This window comes from Saccopteryx leptura, chromosome 7, assembly GCF_036850995.1.
Source record: "Saccopteryx leptura isolate mSacLep1 chromosome 7, mSacLep1_pri_phased_curated, whole genome shotgun sequence".
Classification (NCBI taxonomy): domain Eukaryota; kingdom Metazoa; phylum Chordata; class Mammalia; order Chiroptera; family Emballonuridae; genus Saccopteryx; species Saccopteryx leptura.
Genome location: NC_089509.1, coordinates 17,301,941 through 17,316,172, shown reverse-complemented (window position 1 = coordinate 17,316,172; position 14,232 = coordinate 17,301,941). Strand labels below are relative to the sequence as shown.

At 42.8% G+C, this 14,232-nt stretch overlaps 1 protein-coding gene across 8 annotated transcripts in view; it reads right to left on the bottom strand.

Annotated features, from left to right (window-relative positions):
• Positions 1 to 14,232, bottom strand: part of MGAT5 (alpha-1,6-mannosylglycoprotein 6-beta-N-acetylglucosaminyltransferase) — a 374,609-nt gene that overhangs the window by 243,687 nt on the left and 116,690 nt on the right. The window contains exon 1 of one of the 8 annotated variants that reach the window (XM_066346317.1): positions 3,929 to 3,949. The exons of the other annotated variants lie outside the window; for them this stretch is intronic. The gene's annotated coding sequence lies outside the window, so the exon portion shown is untranslated. Of the gene's footprint in view, positions 1 to 3,928; positions 3,950 to 14,232 lie in introns of those variants that run through there. 8 annotated transcript variants of the gene reach the window in all.

Below are 14,232 nucleotides of genomic sequence, written 5' to 3'. Positions count from 1 at the left end.
TGCACCCACCTCTATCAGGGAGCTCACACCTAGCTCCAAACATGTGAAACGAGTAAGTGGATCAAGTTTGAAAAAAGGAGAGGATTAAATCAATCCACTGGGCATATAATTATCAGCACCTAAGAACATGAGCTGCATTCTACAGAATGTTAGGCTTTCACTGAGGAAACCTGGTAAGCCAGTTATTTCAAATAAGGAACCAAAGAATTATATAATAATCACCTAGAAGTTTTTTAAAATTCAGAGACCTTCCTCATCCCTTTCCCCAAATTCTGCTTTCATCATTCTAAAATCTGGGGATTTTAGAAGGAAACAACTTCCTAGGTGATCCCTCAAACACCTGCTCATATCCTCGCCCAGCCTAGCCAGCATCTCTACTGGGAGGTGTGCTGGCCCCCATGGCGTGGAGTAGAACCCAGAATGGACTGAGTGTGGAGCCTCATGGTGAGGGCTTGAGTTAAAAAACCTGAGGCAGCACAAGTACAACGTAAGCAGCGAGCAGAATAATTGTGCTATTACAGCTATGCAGCCAGGTACACGGCAAGAGGGTAGCGCACAGACGTCTTAAACCACGGAAGTTATCCTGAGAAAAATCAGAGATTATTGACAAATCACCAGTTTAGAAAGAGATGTCCATCGTGGTATTTTTTCTCCTGAAATTCTATCCAAGTGATCTCAGAGTGCCATTTTAGAGTATCTTCCATAGGACAAAAACTAGATGAAAGGTCGGTAAGAGGCCAACCTCAGTTGAGACTCCATCAGACAACATTCAGGGAAAGGGCTGGCTATGTGCTCTCCATGGTCCTGTACACTGTGGAGAAAATACCAGAGTTTCAGGAGATGTCCCTGCCCGTAAAGATAGATGCCGAACTGCTAACTCGAGGGCACTACTGAGGGTTATTTAGTTTCTCTTGGTAAACTTTGGTTCTACTCTAATAGTAATAGATTAGAAATTTTAGAAGTAGAATGGCTTCCTAGTAAAGATGACAGCACACACATATACACACACACAAACTACAAAAAAGGATAATAGTTTTGGGCCATTTAGCATAAGGACAAGCATGTCACAGTGCATCCCAAAGACTCAATGCTGGAATAGAGACCCTGTGACTTGAAATGGGTCTTTTTTCTTTCATTATTTCTCCCCCATTTCTTTTTTAAGATTTTATTTATAGATTTTAGAGAGAGGGGAGAATGGGGAGAGAGAGAGGAGAGAAGCAGGAAGCATCAACTCGTAGTAGTTGCTTCCTGTATGAGCCTTGACTGGGCAAGCCCGGGATTTGAATGGGTGACCTAAGCGTTCCAGGTCAGCACTTTATCTACTGCGCTACCACAGGTCAGGCCATCTCTATTTTTTGAGCTGCAACAAATGCCAGGTCCCAGGAGAGACACTGAGTTCCTAAAGTGACTGACTGCAAGCTGCAATCTTAAAGCAAAGTACACCACATTAGAGATACCCAGTGTCTCTGCTCTAGGCTGGAGGGAGGGGACCACAATGCAGAGTCCCAGGACTAGGGGCAGAGCGTCGAATTTACCACTTAACTTCCCACAACCTTAGTTTTGTCTGCCTTTAAAATGAAGCAGCAGAAACAGGTGGTGTCCAAGCCTCTTCCGTTTTAAGTTTCAAATGAGGTTTTTTATTAACCAGCTATTTGAATTTTTTAATAATTCAGGATGACCACACTCATAGCCTTAAATGTGATCCTGGCGGGATGGGTGGCGGGAGTGGGCAAGAGATGATGGAAATTGATTTACAGTGAGAGAATTATAGATGAGTAAAGCCATTATATAAAACTGTGCTCTCTCCATGTTATCCTGTGACTCAAATACGCTAAATTCATGTTACTTGCCTCTCGTGACCACTAGATTTATAAGCCCATTAAAAATACTTTTATAATCACTCCATACAAAAACCTATGATGTTATTTTAATGATTTAAATGCCCACAGCAGTATAGCAGGACCTGAGGGGTAGTTTATTAATACCTTAGCAAAATGTGCCATGAATATGCCATTAGGATATTTGCTTTTCAATAGTTCCTTTTCCAGTGAGTTCAGTTAATCTTCAATTCACTTTGTGCCTGTCCTGATCAATGGGCTCAGGTAAACCGTCTCCTGGTGTCCTCTGCTCCCCAGTGGCTCTCTCTACCAAAACCCACCCCAGGACCAAGCTACAGGCTGGTTCTCAACCCTTGCTGGGCATCAGAATCACCTGGGAAGGTTTCTAAGTACAAATGTCAACCCAACACCCTCCCCAAGACTATGATTCCATTCAACCCTCCCAGGCCAAGAAACCAAAGTAATTTCAAGCACTCTCAAATATTCTAAGGTGCAGCCAGGATTAAGAACTCTTGAAAGTGTCAGCTTTACCAGGCAGATAATAAAAGGCAGCAAGGAGAAAAGGATGGGCAAGTCAGAGATGGGGGTGGGGGCTGTTGAGGCACACACTTTGCAGTCCCAGCTACCAGACAACTTGAGGCAAGACGGCCTGGGGTGGCCAGACCTTTTGACCTTTCCAGGGAGGCCAGCCATCCAGAGTTTAGGGTCAAGTCTCTGTATTTGTAAATGCACTAATTAAGATTAAAAAAAAATTCTGGGTGGGACAAGTTCAAAGGAGTTTGCAATCTTGCTCACCTGCTCAGTCTACTTTATTGTTAGTTATCTGTTACTGTGTCCTATTTGCCTGATCATTCTTAACTTTCTGAACAGCACTCTGTATTGTTCTCAAACACCAATTTCTGACCATCTTATCAAAAGCATCAGAGCACTAGCTCCCAGGCCACATGCTCTGCCCAATAAAACCTTGTGAATTAGTCACACCTAACTGCCAACCTCAAAACACTGGAAGGGAATTTAAGTCATCTAGAAAGAGAGAGAGATGAGGGCCCCAGGATCCAGCAAGCCTAAGTGACCTGCATAGGGCCACAGAGACTGTTAAAGTCAGAGCAAGCAACTTAGTCCTGGTGTCAGCACAGCAAGTCTCCTTTCCTGGGAAATGCTCCAGTCCCAGGCACAGCAGAACGGCTGGTGGCCCCAGATGAAGGACAGAGCCACACTGCTGTCCCTTGCGCACGAACTGCCATCATCTGGTAATTCTTGATACCTACATACGTTAGCATCACACTTTATTCCCCACTGAATTTCCAAATCCTTGAAGGAAATGATTCAAGTATTTCTGCAAATTGAGTACTTAATATTTGTTTGGAAAAGTCCTGATAGCCCCTTGATCAAGAATGATGCCTGCTGGTGTTATCCTTGGAAAACGCAGGCATTGCTGCTCTGAGAATCTCTCTAAAGGTCTTACCACGCACCCAACCCTCCCTTCCAGCCCCCAGGAACTGCCTCACCCCGTTGCTAACAAAAAGTATGAGAAACACAAAGAAGTGAAGCAGATGAGTAACTTTCAGCCTGCTCCTTCCTTCTCTCCTTGGGCCATAAAGTCTTGCTCCTACTCTAATGAGATTATCACCCATCATCAAGGGACACGCTGCCCAGGGTGTTCTGAAGCCTCTGCTCGGAGACACACCTCAGAAGGCAGTTTTTCAGCGGCGAACACGTCTGCCTTCACAGTCCCCTCCAGAAGCCTGCTCTGGAGTTACTCAAGAGGGTCAGAGCTGAACCCGGGGTATTGCGTGGGTGGAGAGGCAGGCTGGTGTGGCGGGAAGGCTTGGGAATTAGATCTCAGCACTGACATGAATTGGGCCTGTGCTCCCCTTTGGAAAGGACAGAAATGGAGATCCCGGTTTCTCATCTAAAATGTTTTCCCGCCAGGTTTTAATGCACAGAAGGCCTAGCTTGGTGCCTGACCCTTGATGCGAGTGAACCCATCCTCCCAGGACTCCTCTAAGGAGCCCCGGAGGCCTCTGTGTGTCAGGTGGCAGACCTCACCCCACCGCCCGATTTTAACCATACGGCTGGCCTTCTCTCACCTAGCTTTATTCTGAAGCAACAGTGGTTTTCTTAGTGCTCTTCAGTCTCTCTCTCAAAAGACGTAAAAGCAAATCTGTCTGAAACACAGGAAATGGAGACAAGCGTCAGCAAAATGTCACGGCAACTGATAAGTACAAAAGAAATTTTCTGTCTTGTCTATCAGTTTTGATGAGGAAGCCAAGCAGAGCTCAGTCCCTGAGCCCGATTCCGAGTACTGGTAAAGATCGCTACTTCAAAGAAAGTCTCCAGGTTAGCACCTGAAAGTCTGAAATCCGTTCCCCTGAATTCATTCTAACCCAGCATAATATTCCATCTCTCAGAGCAAAACTACTTGATGATCACTGCATGAAGCCATTCCCTAGTAGAGGCTATATTTCAGAATTATGACCCAAACACAACAACAGAACAAGCCCTGTGCCCTTATGTTTTATGAGCTAAACAAAGCAAGATTTACACATGCCCGGGAAACGGTTCACACTGACATAATTTAAAATTAACTATCTTAGATTCAAGAAGAATAAATGTCTGTGCTATTCTGCCAGCATAAAGCCTGTTATGGTGGTTCGAACTTTATATGTAAGAAAGTTATGACCTTAGGTCACTAGACAGAATTATATTGCTTAAATCTATTCTTGGCAAGCTCTTTGAGCTATAATCCACTTTGCAAGAGTAAACAAGTGATAGCTATCAAAAGCTTACACACAGTCACATAACAGCAAACATCACCACCACTCCCATAATCAAGAATGCCCGCTCCATTCCCAAAATAAAATGTGTCCCAATGATGTCAGGAGATAACCTGACTGTGTTATGTAACAGAACATGCAACATTCTAACCTGGCTAGAGAACGGGCATTCACAAACATTACTTAGGTATGTAGTTTACATAACAGTCATGTATCATTGTTAATTGCCTGGTTTTGATATAGTACCAGAGCACGTAAGGTGACACTATTTAGGGAAGCTGGATTTGTGGGCCTTTTTGCACTCATTTTTGCAACTTCCTGAAATAAAAAGCTGTTTTTTCTAAAGTATTACTTACTGGGTATCTCTATTTGGGCATATTTTTTATGATAGAGAAACACAAATCCCTTCCTTCATGCCTACATTTTACTTATGTGATGAGGATGGAACCCACACCTACATAATTTGAAAAGGGTCAACAGATTATGGGAAACCTTCCCTGTTCAATGAGAACCACTACCCCAAAATGGAAAGACTGCCACATGTGGTGCTGGCTGCTATGGAGAGGGCCTGAAGAGGACACGGCTGCAGCCCGGGAGTCCAGAAGGCAACGGATCAGTGAGGCAGACCGGTTTGTGCAGCGCTGGGTGAGCAATGAGTCAGATAAAGCTCTCAGCAGGGTAGTGGCAGTCACGGCAGGGAGAGGCCAGGAGCCAGAAACATTTAAGAGGTCAAATCAGTCAACAGTGAACAATGACTAAGTGGAGGAAATCAGGGAGAAGGAGTCTCTCATGATCACTGGACCTCCAGTCTGGGCAGCTGAGGAAACACTGTATGTGACTCACCAAGACAAGAAAATGGAGGAGCTGGTCTGTGAGGGAAGATGAAGAAGGCTGCTTAAAGGGTATCCAGGACAACGATGCTATATTATATACTGCTGACAAAACGGATTTCTTCCTCTACAGGGAAAATCTCCTCCTCCTCATCTAACTGGGCATGAAGCACCGGGAGACGAACAACTTACTTCAGGGTGAGTAGGGTGACTCTGGTCAGGTCATCTTCAGACCTAGTCATTTGACCCCGTATACAGCGACTTGGAAAAGGTCCACCCAACTGACATATCCCTCACAGGGTTCCTGAATTATAGCACTTATTAAAAATAATAATAGCAATAATAATAAGTGCTACAGGAAATCTGACTTAATTTTTTTTTTCAAAATTGAACATCCTAATATAAATGTTCTCATCTTTTTTATTTGTAGGAGTACAGGTTGTTGGGGAGTAGGAAGAGAGCCCCTGTTCAAACATTTCCTGAGTGGAGTGCCACAGCTCTTCAAGTTTCACTGAGAAATGCATTTCTTTGTTGTAGACAATTAAAATTTCAGGAACCCCTTACACCAGTGGTAGTCAACCTGGTCCCTACCGCCCACTAGTGGGCGTTCCAGCTTTCATGGTGGGCGGTAGCGGAGCAACCAAAGTATAAATAAAAAGATAGATTTAACTAGAGTAAGTTGTTTTATAAAGATTTATTCTGCCAAACTTAGCAAAAATCCGACATAAAGTACTTGGTAAGTAATTATTATTATATGCTTTAACTTGCTGTAACTCTGCTTTATAAATTATATAAAGTTAATTCCCTACTTTATAAATCACCATTGTGGAACCAGTGGGGAGTTAGAAAATATTACTACTAACAGAGATACAAAAGTGGGCGGTAAGTATAAAAAGGTTGACTACCCCTGCCTTACACCAAAGAAACATTCCTAGAATAAATGACCAAAAACATAAAAGTTAGAAGAAACCTAAAAAATAGTTGACTCCTATTACCTTCTCTAAACCTAAAGGAATTCCTTCTACAGTATTACTGATTCTCAGAAATTAGCCTCCTCACTGGGTCCTCCAAACCACACCCCCATCTTCACTCCCTCAAAGGCCATTCTCAGATGAAACACTGCCCTGTCAGGCCCAAACACATAAGAGCCCTCCCTTCTCCAAATCCCAGAGCACCCTCTATCTCTTTTATGACTTTTATTAAATGCCTGCTCCATAGTTATTTTTACTATTTCTCTTATTCCACTGATATTGTTATATTATATAATAAGTACTATTTCTTGAGTGCTTGCTAAGCACCACCAAGGTGCTTTACATAAATCTTAAATTAATCCTCACAGCCAATATAATATCCCGACATTGAGGAATATTTAACAGATGAGGAACTCAACATGGAGAGATACCAGTAAAGCACAAAACCCTTCTTATTATCTGTACTAACCTCCTTCGGGAGAGCCCTAGTTTATTCCACATTATACACGTGATGCAAAGTTTTTTATTCCCACCACATCTAACACAGAAATTGTCTCACAAAAGATACTCAATAATTATTAGCTGAAACTGCATTCACATCTCTTGGCACCTCCCCCATCAGCCACCCTCTACCTGCAGTCCCCTTAAGTTGATGATTCTATTAACCAGATCCCAGCATTCCTAATAGGACCTGATTCTTCCAAACACTGGTATTATCATTATCCTTATTCCAGACGCCCTACTTCTATAACTGTTTTCTATGATCTGCATCAATACCAGAGTGCCTACTGTGTGCCAAGTACAGCTTTAAGGCTTTGTAAGTATTAACCTGGCTGATCATCACTATTTATTTATTTATTTTTGACAGAGATGGAGTCAGAGAGAGGGACAGATAGGAACAGACAGACAGGAAGGGAGAGAGATGAGAAGCATCAGTTTTTTGGCACTTTAGTTGTTCATTGATTGCCTCTCATATGTGCCTTGACGGGGGAGGGGGGGCACAACAGCAGACAGAGTAACCCCTTGCTCGAGCCAGCGACCTTGGGCTCAAGCTGATGAGCCTTGCTCAAACCAGATGAGCCTGCGCTCAAGCTGGCGACCTCAGGGTCTGGAACCTAGATCCTCCGCGTCCCAGTCTGACGCTCTATCCACTGTGCCACCGCTTGGTCTGGCTGATCATCACCATTGATAAGGTAAAGACTGTTAACCCCATTGTACACAGGAGTAACTGAGATGCAGCCAGTTTAAGTAACCTGTCCTGGCTATTCAGTTAGTAAGTGGCTCCCCTGGGGTATGAGCAGAACTAAGAGTTTTCTGGAAGCCACAGAAATCTTTGGCTTTTATTAGGCCTTTCCCCCACCATACCCCATTTAGAGTCACTACAATTTTATTTATCACTGGAACTGCCATTGGGATAGGTGTTCACCATTTTGGGTTGATCTAATCAATCATTTTGAACCTAGGTGCAAGACTTCCTATATATTTCCAATATACTGTATTTTATATCATTACTTTGGGTCCATTGTTCAATCCCACTAGGTTTCTTATGAATTATTTCTGTTAATCCAAAGCCTAGACATTATTTTGGCTCTGTGTCATTTGTAACTTAGTTAATTTACAAATTCACAGATTCCTTTGACAGTCACTATCATAAGATCCTGAGAAAGAGAGCCCTGGCCAGTGACTCAGTGGTAGAGTCAGCCCAGCATGTGAAAGTCCTGAGTTTGATTCCCAGGCAGGGCACACAGGAGAAGCGACCATTGCTTCTCCACTCCTCTCCCTTCTCTCTCTTCTCTCTCTCTCTCCTCCTGCAGCCATGGCTAGACTGGTTCAAGTGCATCAGCCCCAGGTGCTGAGGACAGCTCCCTGGAGCCTCCACCTCAGGCACTAAAATAGCTCAGTTGCAAGCATGGGCTCAGAGGGGCAGAACATCAGCCCACACAGGGGTTGCTGGGTGGATCCCAGGCAGGACGCATGCGGGAATCTGTCTCTCTATCTCCTATCCTCTCACTTGAAAAAGAAGAAAAAAATTAAGAAAAAGAAATTCTGAGAGAGAAAGCTATGAAATAACAGTTGGCTCAATGGCTAGAGTTCAACCTGGCATGTGGACATCTCAGGTTCAATCTCCAGTCAGGACACATAAGAGAAGCAACCACCTCCTTATCTTCCCCTTCCTCTCCCTCTTTTCTCTCTCTCTTCCCCTGTCACAGCCAGTGGCTCAATTAGTTGGAGCATTGGCCTCAAGCACTGAGAATAGCTCAATTGATTCAAACATTGGCCCCAGATGGGGGTTGCCAGTTGGATCCTGGTTGGGGTGTGTGCAGGAGAATCTCTCTCTCCCCTCCTCTTACTTAAAAAAAAAGTTTAGACACCTAAGTATTGATAGAAAAACAGGAGTAATAAAGGTTCAGAGAAAGCATCACTTCTCCAAACTGCTTCCCACGATGGGGTGAGGGTGGGGAACTGAGGAACATGCATCAAAAACGACGCAGCTGCTCATTTCACTTTGCTATTAATCTCCCTTAAAGAAATGATGCTGCAAATTTAAAAGTTCCATATGAGAAGACATCAGAAAAGAAAGCATACAAAGACCTCCTGACACGTGGACAGTTGCATTCATGCGCAGTCAGCATTCACCACCCACCACAGAGAAATATGCTTTATTTGATGATTATTTGTCTAGGTTAGGTTTCAGGTAACAGCTTTATTGAGATATAATTCACATACCATACAATTCACCCACACAAAGTATACAATTCAACAGTTTTTACTATATTCAGAGTTGCACAACTACCACAACAATTAACTTTAGGACATTTCATCATGCCCAAAAGGAACCCTGTACCCTTTAGCTATCACCTCCCAATCCTCCACTTTTGCCCCAGCCCTCAGCCATCACCAATCTACTTTGTCTCCATAGATGTTCCTACTTTGGATGTTTCCTACAAATAGAATCATGTACTAAGTGGTCTTTTGTGACAAGCTTCTTTCACTTAGCACAATGTGTTCAAGGTTCATTCTTGTTGCAGCACAAATCGAAACTTAATTCTGTTTATGGTTAAGTAATTCTACCTTATAGATAGATCAAATTTTATCTATTCGTCAACTGATGGGTATTATGATTAAAGTTGCTATATAAACAATCACATCGAACTTTTTGTGTGGACATGTTTTTATTTCTCTTGGGTCTATGCCTAAAAGTGGAATTGCTGGGTCACAATAATGCTATGTTTTTTTAACATTTTGAAAAACTGTTAAAATGTTTTCTACAGTGGCTGTACCATTTTGCATTCCAACCAGCAATGTATGAAGATTCTAATTTCTCCACATCTTTGCCAGCACTAGCCATTAACTGACTTTTTTTTATTACAGTCATCCTAGTAGGTGTGAAGTGGAATCTCACTGTGGTTTCAATTTGCATTTCTCTGATGAGTAAGGATGGTGAAAATCTTTTCATGTGCTTATTGGCTATGTGGGTTTCTTTTGGGGGAATCATCTATTCAGATTCTTTGCACATTCTAAAATTGGGTTATTTGTCCTTTTATTACTAAGTCATAAGAGTTTTCAGTATATTCCAAATATAAGTCCAAATCAGGTATATGATTTACAATTATTTTCTCCCTTTCTATGGGTATGTTATGAATCTTATCTTCTATTTTCAAAACATAAGAGTAATATGTTAATTATTTGTTCTTTATAAATGGTTTTATTTTTCTATTTCTATCTGGTTATAAAGTATGAAAATGCATATAAATCATTTTTCTAGCAATTCATATCACCATTTTCTGTTATTTTTAAATCTAAGTAGGCATTATCTCATAGCTCCTTAAAAGTATATTTTTACAATTTTTTAAAGCTAAAACCATGACTCTTACAAATATAAAATGAACAGATATCAAAGCTTTTCAGCTCATTAATTAAAATGGGAACCAAAAGTATATTACAGATTAAAAAGTACAAAGAACACACACATATATATAGGCAATCAGTAATGCTGAAATAAATGTAGTAACAGAAAATTATTTTCTTGAGAGAAATCAATAGTACCTGCAATGGGCAATATTAACTTGCATATCTATAAAAGAGATTCATTTCCACCACTATCATTTTTCTATAATTTGCCAGACTATAAAACACTTCAAAGAAAACAAAAGGCACAGATAACCCAGACGGGTGTGCACTCCATACTAAGTAATCTTTTTTTTTACCTATTTCAGAGGCTTTCAAAATTTTTCTTGACAATACTTTAAGGTCAATCAGGAAATGAAAATCACACAGTAATTTGAACAAGAAAAGCTTAATTCTTAGCTACAACTAGGGACTGGCAGAACAAGAGATTGACTAGTAAGAAGTAACATGAGGAACTCTAAAATACAGGAAGATTAGCTATAAGGCGGAGCCACTACTCCGGGGGTGGAGATAGAGCACCCAAGGAAAAGTACCCACTCCAAGGGCGGAGATCCTGATTGTGTTGGAGAGGCATAGCTATAACTCACTAGATGGCACAGAAGTCACTGTGTAGTGCCAGCTGGCTAAATTTGCCGGAAGTGTGTCGTCTAGGATGCCAGGGAAAGCTGCTGACCAGGGGTGCTCTTGGCTGCCACACCCCAGATGAAAAGGAAACCAGAGAAGACACACAGTCTGAAAGAACCCTCCCAGAGCACGTGCAGAACCAGGAGCGCTGTCTCCTCCTGCAGTATCTCTCCATTGCCCGCTACCGACAGAGCCTCATACTGAGCCTCTGCAAAGGAAATAGGGCCAGATCAGTTTCAAAAAGCAGGCAAAAGGGACATATTTGGAATTGAGAGGCCATAAATTTAAAAAATGACACGTGTGATATAGTCAAATGCATTTGGAAAATTTCAGATACATATCTGGGGAAAGACACCTGTGTACCCCCAGGGCTGGAGAACTTGAGCAACTTTCACCAAAAGTGAAAATCATGGGTTCTGGTCAAGATGGTAATATAGGTAAATGCAGTACGCAAATCCTCCCACATCGACATTACAACTAAACTGCAGAACAGCCATCATTCAGAACCACCTGAAATCTAGCTGAACAACCTGAAATCTAGCTGAACAGAAGTCCTACAACTAAGGATATGAAGAAGTCAGGGCAAGACTGGAGAAAAGAGCAGAGAGGCAGAACAGGATGGCCCATGTGTGGCCAATAATAATTGGGAGGGACAGCTCGGCTGTGGTGGTCCCCCCTGAGAAACACGGGGTTCCAGCCCCACACCACTACCCCCAGTCCCAGAAACAGAAGTCCCCACAGATTCTGGCTGTAAAGCCCAGCAAGGACTGTGACTGAGAGAAAAGGAGAGCTGGAGACATTTCTCTTAAAGGACCCACACCCAGACTTACTCGGACTCACTTGCTCTGAGCTCTAGCACAGGGCAGCAGCTGGAAATGCACCAGCGACATACAGGGAGGAGCTGAATTGTCTGGCTTCACGACAAGAGCTGGAGGGGCAGCTTTCTCCCAGACAGAAGTACTAGCAGCGGCCATTGTTCCTTTTCTGAGTCCTCCCTCCATAGAGCCAGCTGGCAGGTACCATATCTGAGCCTCTATCAATCTGGCTCACACTGTTTGCCCTGCCTTGGTGACTCCCTCAAATTCTGCCCCACTCAACTTACAGGCCCACCCAAGCTGTTTCTAGTGGCTTTTCCATATGAATGACCTGTCTTGGCTCATGCTTCAGACTTTCCTAAAATCTCTCAAACCAGCAGAATCTGACCTCAGCATGCCCTGTACCTCTAAGTGGTCTCAAACTTGGTACTAGTAGCAGCCAGCCTTGGTTCACAGCTTGGCCTCCCCTGGGCACTCTAAACCCAGCAAAAGTAGCAGCAATCTGTAGATCACACCATAGCTCGTGCCAAGTGGCCCAAAGCAGGACACAGGTGGTAGCTGACCTTGGCTTGCAGCTTCCAGGAGACCCCAGAGCCAACTCCACAAGCACACACTCAAGGGTGAACTCAGTGGGCATGAGAGCCCCACCCTGCTAGATCCTGCTCCACGGGTGGGCCATACACAGCTGAACCTCCACGAGGGTAAATCCCTCCCACTGATGTGCCGTCATCAGTGAAGGCTCAGCTGTAACAGGAGGGTGTAGATGGGAGGCTTGTGGGGGTGCACCTGGAATACCAGCTTGGGTGAGGGAGAAGGCTGCACCATTGAAACCTACAAAACACCTACTACATAGGCAGTTCTACCAAGCCTGGGAGACGCAGAAGCTTCACCTGATACACAGAAACAAGCACAGGGAGACAGTCAAAATGAGGGGACAAAGCCACATGTCCCAAATTAGAGAACAGAAAAATATTTCCACAAAAAGAACCAAACAAAACAGAAACAAGCAACCTACCAGAAGCAGAGTTCAAAACACCAGTTGTAAGGATGCTCCATAAACTTAAGGAAGGGTACATGAACTTAGTGAGAACATCAACAAAGCGATAAAAGACATAAAAATGGAACTAGGAAACACAAACAAGAACCAGTCAAAATGAAGAATATATTACAGGAAATCTACAGTGGAGCAGATGAAGCAGAGGATCAAAGCAGAGATTTTAAGATAGAGAAGCAGAAAACACCCAATCAGAACACCAGAAAGTAAAAAGAAGTTAAAAAATGAGGGCAGTATAAGGAGCCTCTGGGACAATTTCAAGCATACTAACATTCACATCATGGGGGTCCCAGAAAGAAGAGAGAGACAGCAAGGAATTGAAAACCAATGTGAAAAAATAATGACAGAAAACTTCCCGAAGCTGGTGAAGGAAATAGGCATGCAAGTCCAAAAAGTGCTAACAAGACAAAAGAGTCCCAAACACAATGAACCCAAAGAGGCCCACACCACGAAAGATCGTAATTTTTTTTTAACAGAGACAGAGAGAGAGTCAGAGAGAGGGATAGATAGGGACAAACAGACAGGAACAGAGAGATGAGAAGCATCAATCATTAGTTTTTCGTTGCTACACCTTAGTTGTTCATTGATTGCTTTCTCATATGTGCCTTGACCGTGGGCCTTCAGCAGACTGAGTAACACCTTGCTCAAGCCAGCGACCTTGGGTCCAAGCTGGTGAGCTTTGGTCAAACCAGATGAGCCCGCGCTCAAGCTGGCAACCTCGGGGTCTCGAACCTGGGTGCTCTGTATCCTAGTCCGACGCTCTACCCACTGCACCACTGCCTGGTCAGGTGTCATAATTTAAATGCCAAAGGTTAAAGACAAAGAGAGAATCTTAAAGCAGCAAGAGAAAAGCAGTCAGTTATCTTCCAGGGAGCTCCCCTAAGACTGTCAGCTGATTTCTCAATAGAAACTTTGAGGCCAGAAGGGACTGGAAAGAAATACCCAAAGTGATAAAATACAAGGACCTACAACCAAGCTTACTCTACCTAGCATTTAGAATCAAAGGACAGGTAGTTTCCCAGACAAGAAAAAGCTAAAGGAGCTCATCAGCACCAACCCAGTATTATACAAACTGTTAAAGGGTGTTCTTTAAGATTGGGGGGGGGAATGGGTTAAAAGGCTGAAGGGATTAAGAAGTACAAATTACAAATTGGTAGTTACAGAATAGCCATAGGGATGTAAATAAAGTACAGCATAGGGGATATAGTCAATATATTGTAAAATCTATGTACAGTATCAGATACTAGATTTATCAGGGTGATAACTTAGGAAGTTATATAATGTGTAATCACTGGGTTGTACAACTGATACTACTAATATCTTCTGTCAACTGTAATTGAAAAAATAAAAAAATATTTAAAGTGAAAAAAGAATTCTAAATGGAGCTTTTCTTACTCTATAATTTCCCATAGGT